Raw genomic sequence first — 13718 nt, forward strand, 5'->3', positions numbered from 1 at the left:
TGTAATAGCCAGTAAGAAGCAGTACAATTTAAGTTTATTTATCGATTTTTGACTTTTTAGCCTTCTTTGGTGCCTTGGATATCAGCTAGGTCCTTACCATTTTGCATGCAGGGACGACTAGCAGCCACGTTGCACGGGAGAATGTGAAAAGTGATCATATGTAGTAAAAACCTAAGAAGTCCGCCAGGTTTCGTCATGTGCTATCGAATCGACTTTATGTCAGTTCGTCACATTGGCCGCTCTACACTTTGAAACGGTTACATTTATCGTGTGGAAGGCTATGTCGCGTGCTGCGATATGCGGAGACACTAATAGCACCATAGTAGAACACAGAAGAAGCTACTAAGTAGATGTAATAGCCTGTATGCAGCAGTAAAATTCAAGTATAGTTATCGATTTTTTTACTTTTTAGCCTTCTCTGGAGCCTTGGACATGAGCTAGGACCTTAAGATTTTGCATGCAGGGTCTAGCAGCCACGTTGCAGGGGACAATGAGAAAAGTGTTCATATGTAGTACAAACCTAACAAATCCGCCCCTTTTCGTCATTTGCTATCGAATCGACTTAATGTCAAATGGTCACATTGGCCGCTCTTCTCTCTGAAACGGTTACATTTATCGTGTGCAAAGCTATGTCGTGTACTGCGGAATGCGGAGACACTAAAAGCACCATAGTAGAACACAGAAGAAACTTCTAAGTTGATGTACTAGCCAGTAAGAAGCAGTGCAATTCAAGTTATCGATTTTGTACTTTTTAGCCGGCTTTGGGGCACTGGACATGAGCTAGGAACTTAAGATTTTGCATGCAGGGAAGACTAGCAGCCACGTTGCACGGTAGTATGTGAAAAATATTCATATGTAGTAAAAACATAAGAAATCGGCCCGTTTTCGTCATTTGTTATCGAATCGAGTTTATGTCAGATCGTCGCATTGGCTGCTCTACACTCTGAAACGGTTACATTTATCGTGTGCAACGGTATGTCGCGTGCTGCGATATGCGGAGACACAAAAAGCACCATAGTAGAATACAGAAGAAGATTCTACGTTGATGTAACAGCCAGTAAGGAGCAGTACAATTCAAATTTATTTATCGATTTTTGACTTTACGCGTTACATAACTTGTAGGAACATGAAAAGTATTGACCTTGACGCTCTAACAGCCGATTGCTCAGAAATCTCATGGCATCAAATAATCAGAGAACCTTCAATCGACGGCAAAATTAATGAACTTGGTGATAAACTCTTTGCCCTCTATGACAAACATGCAGCTGCGCACACAGTCCGTGTAAGAAAATCTCCTGCTCCATGGCTGACAGCTGAATTACGTCAAAGGATGACTAATAATGATGCTGCCCACAGGCGTTTCAAGGCAGATCCGAAAACCGAGCGTTTCGAAGAATATAGAAAGCTACGGAACAGAGTGAAACAATGCATTCGCAATGCCAAAATCAGGCACGCTCGCTCCCTTGTATGCAGCGATCTGAAACCCACGACTCTATGGAAGAATCTCCGTAGCTTGGGGGTCGGAAAGGCAAAATCGGAAACTACTTTTCATGTGTCAGCTAACGAATTAAATGAATTCTTCTCTGCACCTCTGATTACCAGCACGGCTGATAATTACCGCCCACAAGAATCCCCAAACAGGATAACTAACAACGATACCTTCCATCTAAAACATGTAACAACAAATACGGCAAGAATAGCAATAATGAGAATCTCTTCTGATGCAATAGGCAACGACATTATCGGTATAACCATGATTAAGAATGTTGCCGATATCTTAGTACCTGTCTTAACTGACATATTTAATTTTTCCCTCGTGAACGGAATATACCCCACTGCATGGAAAAGAAGCATAATTCGACCCATCCCTAAGATCGAAAACCCGCAACTGCCTAGTGATTACCGACCAATTAGCATACAGCCAGCTGTTTCCAAAGCACTTGAATATATTGTTCATGACCAAATCACTGAACACTTGCATGAATTCAGTCTATATGACAAATTTCAATCTGGTTTCCATAACATCACAGCACAAACACTGCTCTAATTAAAGTAACTGATGACTTGAAATATGCCATCGACAATCGAAAGGCAACAATATTGACGCTACTGGACTTCAGCAAAGCTTTTGACACTGTTAACTTTGACATATTACTCAGAAAAATGCAACAGCTTAATTTCTCTGATAGTGCAATGAGATGGTTTGAAAGCTACTTAAAAGACAGACAGCAATGTGTTGTCTGCGCAAATGAAAAATCTTCCTCGAAACATGTTTCTTCGGGAGTGCCACAAGGATCAGTCTTAGGACCACTGTTGTTTTCGTCGGTTTTGTCCTCCTGTAAACATATGCCGACGACCTCCAGCTCTACCTAAGCGTCAGACCTGAAGACGTAAACACTGCAATCGCTCTGATGAATGATGATCTGTCTTCAGTAGTGACATGGGCGAAAAACCAGGGGCTTAAATTAAACGCAAAAAAGACGCAAGTAATCTTAATAGCCCATCAGAAATTAATAAGTTCAGATTTCCGCGAACGGCTACCTCCTATTCTGCTCGAAGGTACTCCAATACCATATCAGAAAACAGTGAAAAACTTGGGTGTAACTTTGGACGAGCATCTCAACTGGGCGGAGAATACAGTCGCAGTGTGCCGAAAGACGTCTGCTTCTCTCTATGCTCTCAAAAAGTTTCGGAACATATTCCCACAGAACTTGAAACGCCAGCTCGTGCAAGCACTCGTTCTACCGAACCTCCACTATTGTGATGTGATTCAACAAGGCATGAGTAGTGAAAACAAAAGACGGCTAGAGCTAACCATGAATGCCTGTGTGCGTTACACCTGCAACATTCGCCGATATGATCATGTTAGTGCTTCATACTCCGAGCTAGGGTGGCTGCGGCCGGACAAACTGCGTGACTACCACACTATATGTCTACTTCACCGACTCCTCGTCGCGCAAGCACCCCAGTACCTAGCTTCAGAGATTAAAAACGTGTAATGCCATCATAATCGAAACACGAGGTCGCTCTTATCTGGTATCCTAGCTGTGCCCACTCACAAAACAAAAACTTTTGCAAACTCCTTCTCAGTTGCCGCTGTTCGCCTCTGGAACAAACTGCCCCTCACCTTGAGGAAAATTCAATCTCCTGTTGCTTTTAAGAAGAAGTTGAAGCATTTCCTACTATCATCCGCATGAAAATTCTCCACAAAATTAATGTGCAAGGCCAATTCTCTCATATGTCAAATAGCAAAGCTAGCGTCTCCTATCTTGCTTCTGAGATGCCTTCCTCTTCATCTATCTCTATTAGCCACGCAGTCTTCTTTTCCTTTATATTTTCCTTAATTATGTTTCATCATGTCCCTCTATTCCTCTCCTCCCTTCACCATGAGTTCCCCCCACACTCCCTGCTGCCAGCACTCCTATCTGAAATCTTTCTCTTCAATAATGTATTTTTCGAGGTGTACCTTTCTAATTGTTTATCTCACTTTTTGTATTAGATGTAGTTTAACATGCCTACTACAACATATGAGTGTAAAATAAGTAGAATGCCTGGTTAGATGTAAGAGAGGGACTGATGGCCCTAATCTTGTCAGGTTAAATTAAAAAATAAATAAATAAATAAATAAATTTGCTATCGAATCGACTTAAAGTCAGATCGTCACATTGGCCGCTCTTCTCTGTGAAACGGTTACATTTATCGCGTGCAAAGCTATGTCGCGTGCTGCGATATACGGAGACACTAAAAGCACCATAGTAGAACACAGAAGAAGCTTCTAAGTTGATGTAATGGCCAGTAAGAAGCAGTACAAATAAAATTTAGTTATCGATTTTTGACTTTTTTACCGGCTTCGGTGCCTTGGACATGAGCTAGGACCTTACGATTTTGCATGAAGGGAGGTCTAGCAGAAACGTTGCACAGCAGAATGTGAAAATTGTTCATATGTAGTAAAAACCTGAGAAATCTGCCCGTTTTCGTCATTTGCTATCGAATCGACTTAATGTCAGATCGTCAAATTGGCAGCTTTTCTCTCTGAAACAGTTACATTTATCGTGTGCAAATCTTTGTCGCGTGCTGTGATATGCGGAGACACTAAAAGCACCTTAGTAGAGCACAGAAGAAGCTTCGAAGTTGATGTAATTGCCTGTAAGAAGCAGTACAATTAAAGTTTAGTTATCGATTTTTGCCTTTTTAGGGGGCTTTGGTGACTTTGACATGAGCTAGGACCTTAAGATTTTGCATGACGGGAGGACTAGCTAACACCTTGCATGGGAGAATGTGGAGAGTGTTCATATGTAGTAAAAACCAAAGAAATCCGACCGTTTTCGTCATTTGCTTTCGAATCGAGTTAATGTCTGATCGTCACATTGGCCGCTCTTCTCTCTGAAACGGTTACATTTACCGTGTGCAAAGCTATGTCGCGTGCTTCCGAATGCGGAGACACTAAAAGCACCATAGTAGAACACAGAAGAGGCTTCTAAGTTGATGTAATAGCCAGTAAGAAGCAGTACCATTCAAGTTTACTTACCGATTTTTGACTTTTTAGCCGGCTTTGGTGCGTTGGACTTGAGCAAGGGCCTTAAGATTTTGCATGAAGGGAGGACTAGCAGCCACGTTGCATGGGAGAATCTGAAAAGATTTCATATGTAGTAAAAACCTAAGAAATCAGCCCGTTATCGTCATTTGCTATCGAGTCGACTTAATGTCAGATCGTCACATTGGCCGCTCTTCTCTCTGAAACGGTTACATTTAACGTGTGCAAAGCTATGTCTCTTGCTGCGAAATGCGGAGACACTAAAAGCACCATAATAGAACACAGAAGAATCTTCTAAGTTAAAGTAATAGACAGTAAGAAGCAGTACAATTCAAGTTTTAGTTACAGGTTATAGAATATTTAGCCGGGTTCGGTGCCTTGGACATGAGCTAGTACCTTAAGATTTTGCATAAAGGGAGGACTAGCAACCCCGTTGCACGGGAGTATTTCATAAGTGTGCATATGTAGTAATAACCTAAGAAATCAGCCCGTTTTCGTCATTTGCTATCTATTCGGCTTCATGTTAGATGGTCACATTGGCCCCTCTTCTCTCTGAAACGGTCGCGTGCTGCGGAATGCGGAGACACTAAAAGCACCATAGTAGAACACAGAAGAAGCTTCTAAGTCGATGTAATAGCCAGGAAGAAGCAGTACAATTCAGGTTTAGTTATCGATTTTTGGCTTTTTAGCCGGCTTTGGCGCCTTGGACATGAGCTAGGACCTACAGATTTTGCATGCAGGGTGGACTAGCAGTCACGTTGGACAGGAGAATGTGAAAAGTGTTCATATGTAGTAAGAACCTGAGAAATCCGCCAGTTTTCGTCATTTGTCTTTGAATCGACTTAATGTCAGATCGTCACACTGGCCGCTCTTCTCTCTGTAACGGTTACATTTATCGTGTGCAAAGCTATGTCGCGTGATGCGGAATGCGGAGACACTAAAAGCACCATAGTGGAACACAGATGAAGCTTCTAAGTTGACGTAATAGCCAGTAAGACGCCGTAAAATATTAGTTTTAGCTTCCGATTATTGACTTTTTAGCCGGCTTTGGTGCCTTGGACATGAGCTAGGACGTTACGATTTTGCATGAAGTTAAGAATTACAGCCACGTTGCACGGGACAATGTGAAAAATGTTCATATGTTGTAAAAACCTAAGACATCCGCCCGTTTTCGTCATTTGCTATCGATTCTACTTAATGTCATATCGTCACATTAGCCGCACGTCTCCCTGAAACGGTTACATTTATCGTGTGCAAAGCTATGTCGCGTGCTGCGGAATGCGGAGACACCAAAAGCCCCGTAGTAGAACACAGAAGAAGCTTCTAAGTTGATGTAATAGCGAGTAAGGAGCAGTATTATTTAAGTTTTAGTGATCGATTTTTAAATTTTTAGCCGTCTTTGGTGCCTTGGACATGACCTAGGACCTTACGATTTTGCAAGAATGGAAGACTAGCAGCCACGTTGCACAGGAGAATGTGAAAAGTGTTCATATGTAATACAAACCACAGATATCCAACCGTTTTCGTCATTTGCTATCGAATCGACTTAATGTCAGATCGTCACATTGGCCGCTCTTCTCTCTGAAACGGATACATTTATCGTGTGCAAAACTATGTGGCGTGCTGCGATATGTGGAGACACTAAAAGCCCCATAGTAGTACACAGAATAAGCTTCTAAGTTGATGTAATAGCCAGTAAATATCAGTACAATTTCAGTTTTAGTGATCTATTTTTTAATTTTTAGCCAGCTTTGGTGCCTTGGACATGTGCTAGGACCTTACGATTTTGCATGAAGGGAGGACTAGCAGCCACGTTGCACGGGAGAATGTGAAAAGTGTTCATATGTAGTAAAAACCTAAGAAATTCGTCCGTACTCAACATTTGCTATCGAATTGACTTAATGTCAGATCGTCACATTGGCCGCTCTTCTCTTTGAAACGGCTACATTTATCGTGTGCAAAGCTATGTCGCGTGCTGCCATATGCGGGGACACTAAAAGCACCATAGTAGAACACAGAAGAAGCTTTTAAGTTGATGTAATAGCCAGTAAGCAGCAGTGCAATTCAAGTTCAGTTACCGATTTTTGACTTTTTAGCCGGCTTTGGTGATCTGGACTGAGCTAGGACTTTACGATTTTGCATGAAGGGAGCACTAGCAGCCACGTGGCACGGGAGAATGTGAAGAGTGTTCATATGTAGTAAAAACCTAAGAAATCCGCACGTTTTCGTCATTTGCTATCGAATCGACTTAATGTCAGATCGTCACATTGGCCGCTCTTCACTCTGAAACGGATACATTTATCGTGTGCAAAGCTATGTTGCGAGCTGCGATATGCGGAGACTCTAAAAGCACCATAGTAGAACACAGAAGTAGCTTCTAAGTTGATGTAATAACCAGTAAGAAGCAGTACCATTCAAGTTTTAGTTATCGATTTTTGACTTTTTAGCCGGCTTTGGTGCCTTGGACATGAGCTACGACTTTAAGATTTTGCATGAAGGGAGGACTAGCCGCCACGTTGCACGGGAGAATGTGAAAAGTGTTCATATGTAGTAAAAACCTAAGAAATCCACCCGTTTTCGTCATTTGCTATCGATTCGACTTTATATCAGATCGTCAAATTGACCGCTCTTGTCTCTGAAACGGTTACATTAATCGTGTGCAAAGCTATGTTGCGTGCTGCAATATGCAGAGACACAAAAAGCACCATAGTAGAACACAGTAAAGCTTCTAAGTTGATGTAATAGCCAGTAAGAAGCGGTAAAATAATACACTCCTGGAAATTGAAATAAGAACACCGTGAATTCATTGTCCCAGGAAGGGGAAACTTTATTGACACATTACTGGGGGTCAGGTACATCACATGATCACACTGACAGAACCACAGGCACATAGACACAGGCAACAGATCGTGCACAATGTCGGCACTAGTACATTGTATATCCACCTTTCGCAGCAATGCAGGCTGCTATTCTCCCATGGAGACGATCGTAGAGATGCTGGATGTAGTCCTGTGGAACGGCTTGCCATGCCATTTCCACCTGGCGCCTCAGTTGGACCAGCGTTCGTGCTGGACGTGCAGACCGCGTGAGACGACGCTTCATCCAGTCTCAAACATGCTCAATGGGGGACAGATCCGGAGATCTTGCTGGCCAGGGTAGTTGACTTACACCTTCTAGAGCACGTAGGGTGGTACGGGATTCATGCGGACGTGCATTGTCCTGTTGGAACAGCTAGTTCCCTTGCCGGTCTAGGAGTGGTAGAACGATGGGTTCGATGACGGTTTGGATGTAGCGTGCACTATTCAGTGTCCCCTCGACGATCACAGAGGTGTACGGGCAGTGTAGGAGATCGCTCCCCACACCATGTTGCCGGGTGTTGGCCCTGTGTGCCTCGGTCATATGCAGTCCTGATTGTGGCGCTCACCTGCACGGCGCCAAACACGTATACGACCATCATTGGCACCAAGGCAGAAGCGACTCTCATCACTGAAGACGACACGTCTCCATTCGTCCCTCTATTCACGACTGTCGCGACACCACTGGAGGCGGGCTGCACGATGTTGGGGCGTGAGCGGAAGACGGCCTAACGGTGTGCGGGACCGTAGCTAAGCTTCATGGAGACGGTTGCGAATGGTGCTCGCCGATACCCCAGGAGCAACAGTGTCCCCAATTTGCTGGGAAGTGGCGGTGCGGTCCCCTACGGCACTGCGTAGGATCCTACGGTCTTGGCGTGCATCCGTGCGTCGCTGCGGTCCGGTCCCAGGTCGACGGGCACGTGCACCTTCCGTCGACCACTGGCGACAACATCGATGTACTGTGGAGACCTCACGCCCCATGTGTTGAGCAATTCGGCGGTATGGCCACGCGGCCTCCCTCATGCTCACTATACGCCCTCGCTCAAAGTCCGTCAACTGCACATACGGTTCACGTCCACGCTGTCGCGGCATGCTACCAGTGTTAAAGACTGCGATGGAGCTCCGTATGCCACGGCAAACTGGCTGACACTGACGGCGGCGGTGCACAAATGCTGCGCAGCTAGCGCCATTCGACGGCCAACACCGCAATTCCTGGTGTGTCCGCTGTGCCGTGCGTGTGATCATTGCTCGTACAGCCGTCTCGCAATGTCAGGAGCACGTATGGTGGGTCTGACACACCGGTGACAATGTGTTCTTTTTTCCATTTCCAGGAATGTAGTTTTAGCTATCGATTATTAACTTTTTAGCCGGCTTTGGTGCCTTGGGCATGAGCTAGGACCTTAAGAATTTGTATAAAAGGAGGACTAGCAGCCACGTTGCACGTGAGAATGTGAAAAGTGTTCATATGTAGAAAAAACTTAAGAAATCCCCCCGTCTTCGTCATTTGCTGTCGATTTGTCTTAATGTCAGATCGTCACATTGGCCGCTCTTTTCTCTGAAACGGTTACATTTATCGTGTGCAAAGCTATGTTGCGTGCTGCGATATGCGGAGACACTAAAAGCACCATAGCAGAACACAGAAGAAGCTTCTAAGTTGATGTAACAGCGAGTAAGAAGCAGTACAATTCAAGTTTAGTTATCGATTTTTGACTTTTTAGCCGGCTTTGGTGTCTTGGCCATGAGTTAGGACCTTACGATTTTGCATGAAGGGAGGACTAGCAGCCACGTTGCACGGGAGAATGTGAAAAGTGTTCATATGTAGTAAAAACCTAAGAAATCCGCTCGTTTTCGTCTTTTGCTATCGTATCGACGTAATGTCAGATCGTCACATTGGATGCTCTTCTCTCTGAAATGGTTACATTTATCGTGTGCAAAGCTATGTCGCGTGCTGCGATATGCGGAGACACTACAAGCACCATAGTAGAACAGAGAAGAAGCTTCCAAGTTGACGTAATAGCCAGTAAGAAGCCGTAAAATAATAGTTTTAGCTATCGATTATTAACTTTTTAGCTGGCTTGGGTGCCTTGGACATGAGCTAGGATCTTAAGATTTTGCATGATGCGAGGACTAGCAGCCACGTTGCACGGGAGAATGTGAAAAGAGTTCATATGTAGTAAAAACCTGAAAAATTCGTCCGTTTTCGTCATTTGCTATCGAATCGACTTAATGTCAGCCGTCACATTGGCCGCTCTTCTCACTGAAACGGTTACATTTATCGTGTTCAAAGCTATGTCGCGTGCTGAGGAATGCGGAGACACCAAAAGCCCCATAGTAGAACACAGAAGACCCTTCTAAGTTGGTGTAATAGCCAGTAAGGAGGAGTACAATTGAAGCTTTAGTGATAGATTTTTAAATTTTTAGGAGGCTTTGGTGCCTTGTGCATCAGCTAGGACCTTACGATTTTGCATGAAGGGAAGATTTTCAGCCACGTTGCACGAAAGTATGTGCAAAGTGTTCATATGTAGTAAAAACCTAAGAAATCCGCCCGTTTTCGTCGTTTGCTATCGATTCGACTTTATATCAGATCGTCACATCGGCCGCTCTTCTCTCTGAAACGGTTACTTTTATCGTGTGCAAAGCTATATTGAGTGCTGCAAAATTCGGAAACACTAAAAGCACCATAGTAGACCACAGAAGGAGCTTCTAAGTTGACGTAATAACCAGTAAGAAGCAGTATAATTCAAGTTTCGTTATCAATCTTTGACTTTTTATCCGGCTTTGGTGCCTTGGACATGAGCTAGGAGCTTAAGATTTTGCATGAAGGAAGGACTAGCAGCCACGTTGCACGGGAGAATGTGAAAAGTGATCGAATATAGTAAAAACCTAAGAAATCCGCTCGTTTTCGTCATTTGATATCGAATCGACTTAATGTCAGGTCGTCACATTGGACGCTCTTCACAATGAAACGGTTATATTTATCGTGTGCAAAACTATGTGGAGTGCTGCGGAATGCGCAGACACTAAACGTACCATAGTAGAACACAGAAGTAGTTTCTAAGTTGATGTAAAAAACACTAAGAGGCAAAACAATTCAAGTTTTAGTTATCGATTTTTGACTTTTTAGACGGCTTTGGTGCCTTGACTGAGCTAGGACCTTAGGAATTTGCATGAAGAGTGGACTAGCAGCCACGATGCACGGGAGAATGTGAAAAGTGTTCATATGTTGTAAAAAACTAAGACATCCGCCCGTTTTCGTCATTTGCTATCGAAAAGACTTAATGTCAGATCGTCACACTGGTTGCTCTTCTCTCTGAAACGGTTACATTTATCGTGTGCAAAGCTACGTCGCGTGCTGCGATATGCGGAGACACTACAAGCACCATAGTAGAACACAGAAGAAGCTTCCAAGTTGACGTAATAGCCAGTAAGAAGCCGTAAAATAATCGTTTTAGTTATCGATTATTAACTTTTTAGCCGGCTTTGGTGCCTTGAACATGAGCTAGGACCTTAAGAATGTCTATAAAGGGAGGACTAGCAGCCACGTTGCACGGGAGAATGTGAAAGTGATCGAATGTAGTAAAAAACTAAGTAATCCGCTTGTTTTCGTCATTTGCCATCGATTCGACTTTACATCAGATCGTCACATTGGCCGCTCTTCTCTCTGAAACGGTTATATTTATCGTGTGCAAAGCTATGTTGCGTGCTGCGATATGCGGAGACACTAAAAGCACCATAGTAGAACACAGAAAAAGCTTCTAAGTTGTAATAGCCAGTAAGAAGCAGAAGAACTCAAATTTAGCTATCGATTTTTGAATTTTTAGCCGGCTTTGGTGCCTTGGACATGAGGTAGGATCTTAATATTTTGCATGAAGGGAGGACTAACAGCCACGTTGCACTGGAGAATGTGAAAAGAGATCGCATGTAGTAAAAACCTAAGGAATCCGCCCGTGGTCGTCATTTGCTATCGAAAAGACTTAATGTCAGATCGTCACACTGGTCGCTCTTCTCTCTGAAACGGTTACATTTACCGTGTTCTAAGCTATGTCGCGTGCTGCGGAATGCGGAGACACTACAAGCACCATAGTAGAACACAGAACAAGCTTCTAAGTTGACGTAATAGACAGTAAGAAGCCGTAAAATAATTGTTGCAGCTATCGATTATTGACTTTTTAGTCGTCTTTGGTGCCTTGGACATGAGCTAGGAATTAAGAATTTGTATTATGGGAGGACTAGCAGCCACGTTGCACGGGAGATTGTGAAAAGTGTTCATATGTAGTAAAAACCTAAGACATCCGCCCGTTTTCGTCGTTTGCTATCGATTCGATTTTATATCAGATCGTCACATTGGCCGCTCTTCTCTCTGAAACGGTTACATTTATCGTGTGCAAAGCTATGTTGCGTGCTGCGATATGCGGAGACACTAAAAGCACCATAGTAGAATACAGAAAATGCTTCTAAGTTGATGTAATAGCCAGTAAGAAGCAGAAGAACTCAAATTTAGCTATCGATTTTTGAATTTTTAGCCGGCTTTGGTGCCTTGGACATGAGGTAGGACCTTAATATTTTGCATGAAGGGAGGACTAACAGCCACATTGCACTGGAGAATGTGAAAAGAGATCGCATGTAGTAAAAACCTAAGGAATCCGCCCGTTGTCGTCATTTGCTATCGACTCGACTTAATGTCAGATCGTCACATTGGCCGCTCTTCTCTCCGAAACGGTTACATTTATCGGGTGCAAAGCTATGTCGCGTGCTGCGGAATGCGGAGACACCAAAATCCCCATAGTAGAACACAGAAGAAGCTTCTAAGTTGATGTAATAGCCAGCAAGGAGCAGTACAATTTAAGTTTTAGCGATCGATTTTTAAATTTTTAGCCGGCTTTTGTGCCTTGGACATGAACTAGTACCTTAAGATTTTGCATGCAGGGAGGACTAGCAGCCACGTTGCACGGGAGAATGTGAAACGTGTTCATATGTGGTAAAAACCTAAGAAATCCGAACGCTTTCGTCATTTGCTATCGAATCGACTTAATGTCAGATGGTCAAATTGGAGGCTGTTCTATATGAAACGGTTACATTTATCGTGTGCAAAGCTACGTCGCGTGCTGCGATATGCGGAGACACTACAAGCACCATAGTAGAACACAGAAGAAGCTTCCAAGTTGACGTAATAGCCAGTAAGAAGCCGTAAAATAATCGTTTTGGTTATCGATTATTAACTTTTTAGCCGGCTTTGGTGCCTTGAACATGAGCTAGGACCTTAAGAATGTCTATAAAGGGAGGATTAGCAGCCACGTTGCACGGGAGAATGTGAAAAGTGATCGAATGTAGTAAAAAACTAAGTAATCCGCTTATTTTCGTCATTTGCCATCGATTCGACTTTATATCAGATCGTCACATTGGCCGCTCTTCTCTCTGAAACGGTTACATTTATCGTGTGCAAAGCTATGTTGCGTGCTGCGATATGCGGAGACACTAAAAGCACCATAGTAGAACACAGATGAAGCTTCTAAGTTGATGTAATAGCCAGTAAGAAGTAGTCCAATTCAAGTTTGAGGTATCGATTATTGACTTTTTAGCTGGCTTTGGTGCCTTGGACATGAGCTAGGACCTTACGATTTTGCATGAAGGGAGGACTAGCAGAAACGTTGCACGGGTGAATGTGAAAAGTTTTCATATCTAATAACAACCTAATAAATCCGCCCGTTTTCGTCATTTGCTATTGAATCGACTTAATGTCAGATGGTCACATTGGCCACTCTTTTCTCTGAAACGGTTACATTTAACGTGTGCAAAGCTATGTCGCTTGCTGTGGAAAGCGGAGACACTAAAAGCACCATAGTAGACCACAGAAGAAGCTTCTATGTTGATGTAATAGCCAATAAGAAGCAGTACATTTCAAGTTTTAGTTAACGATTTTTGACTTTTTAGCCAGCTTTGGTGCCTTGGACATTAGCTAGGACCTTAAGATTTTGCATGAAGGGAGGACTAGCAGCCACGTTGCACGGGAGAATGTGGAGAGTGTTCATATGTAGTAAAAACCTAGGAAATCCGCCCGTTTTCGTCATTTGCTATCGAATCGTCTTAATGTCAGATGGTCACATTGGCCGCTCTTCTCTATGATACGGTTACATTTATCGTGTGCAAAACTATGTGGCGTGATGCGGAATTCGGAGACACTAAAAGCACCATAGTAGAACACAGAAGGAGCTCCTAAGTTGATGTAATAACCAGTAAGAAACAGTACAATTCAAGTTTTATTTATCGATTTTTGACTTTTAAGCCGGCTTTGGTGCCTTGGACGTGAGCTAGGTCCTTACGATTTTGCA

The sequence above is a fragment of the Schistocerca gregaria genome, unplaced genomic scaffold, assembly GCF_023897955.1.
Source record: "Schistocerca gregaria isolate iqSchGreg1 unplaced genomic scaffold, iqSchGreg1.2 ptg000049l, whole genome shotgun sequence".
Classification (NCBI taxonomy): Eukaryota; Metazoa; Arthropoda; class Insecta; order Orthoptera; family Acrididae; genus Schistocerca; species Schistocerca gregaria.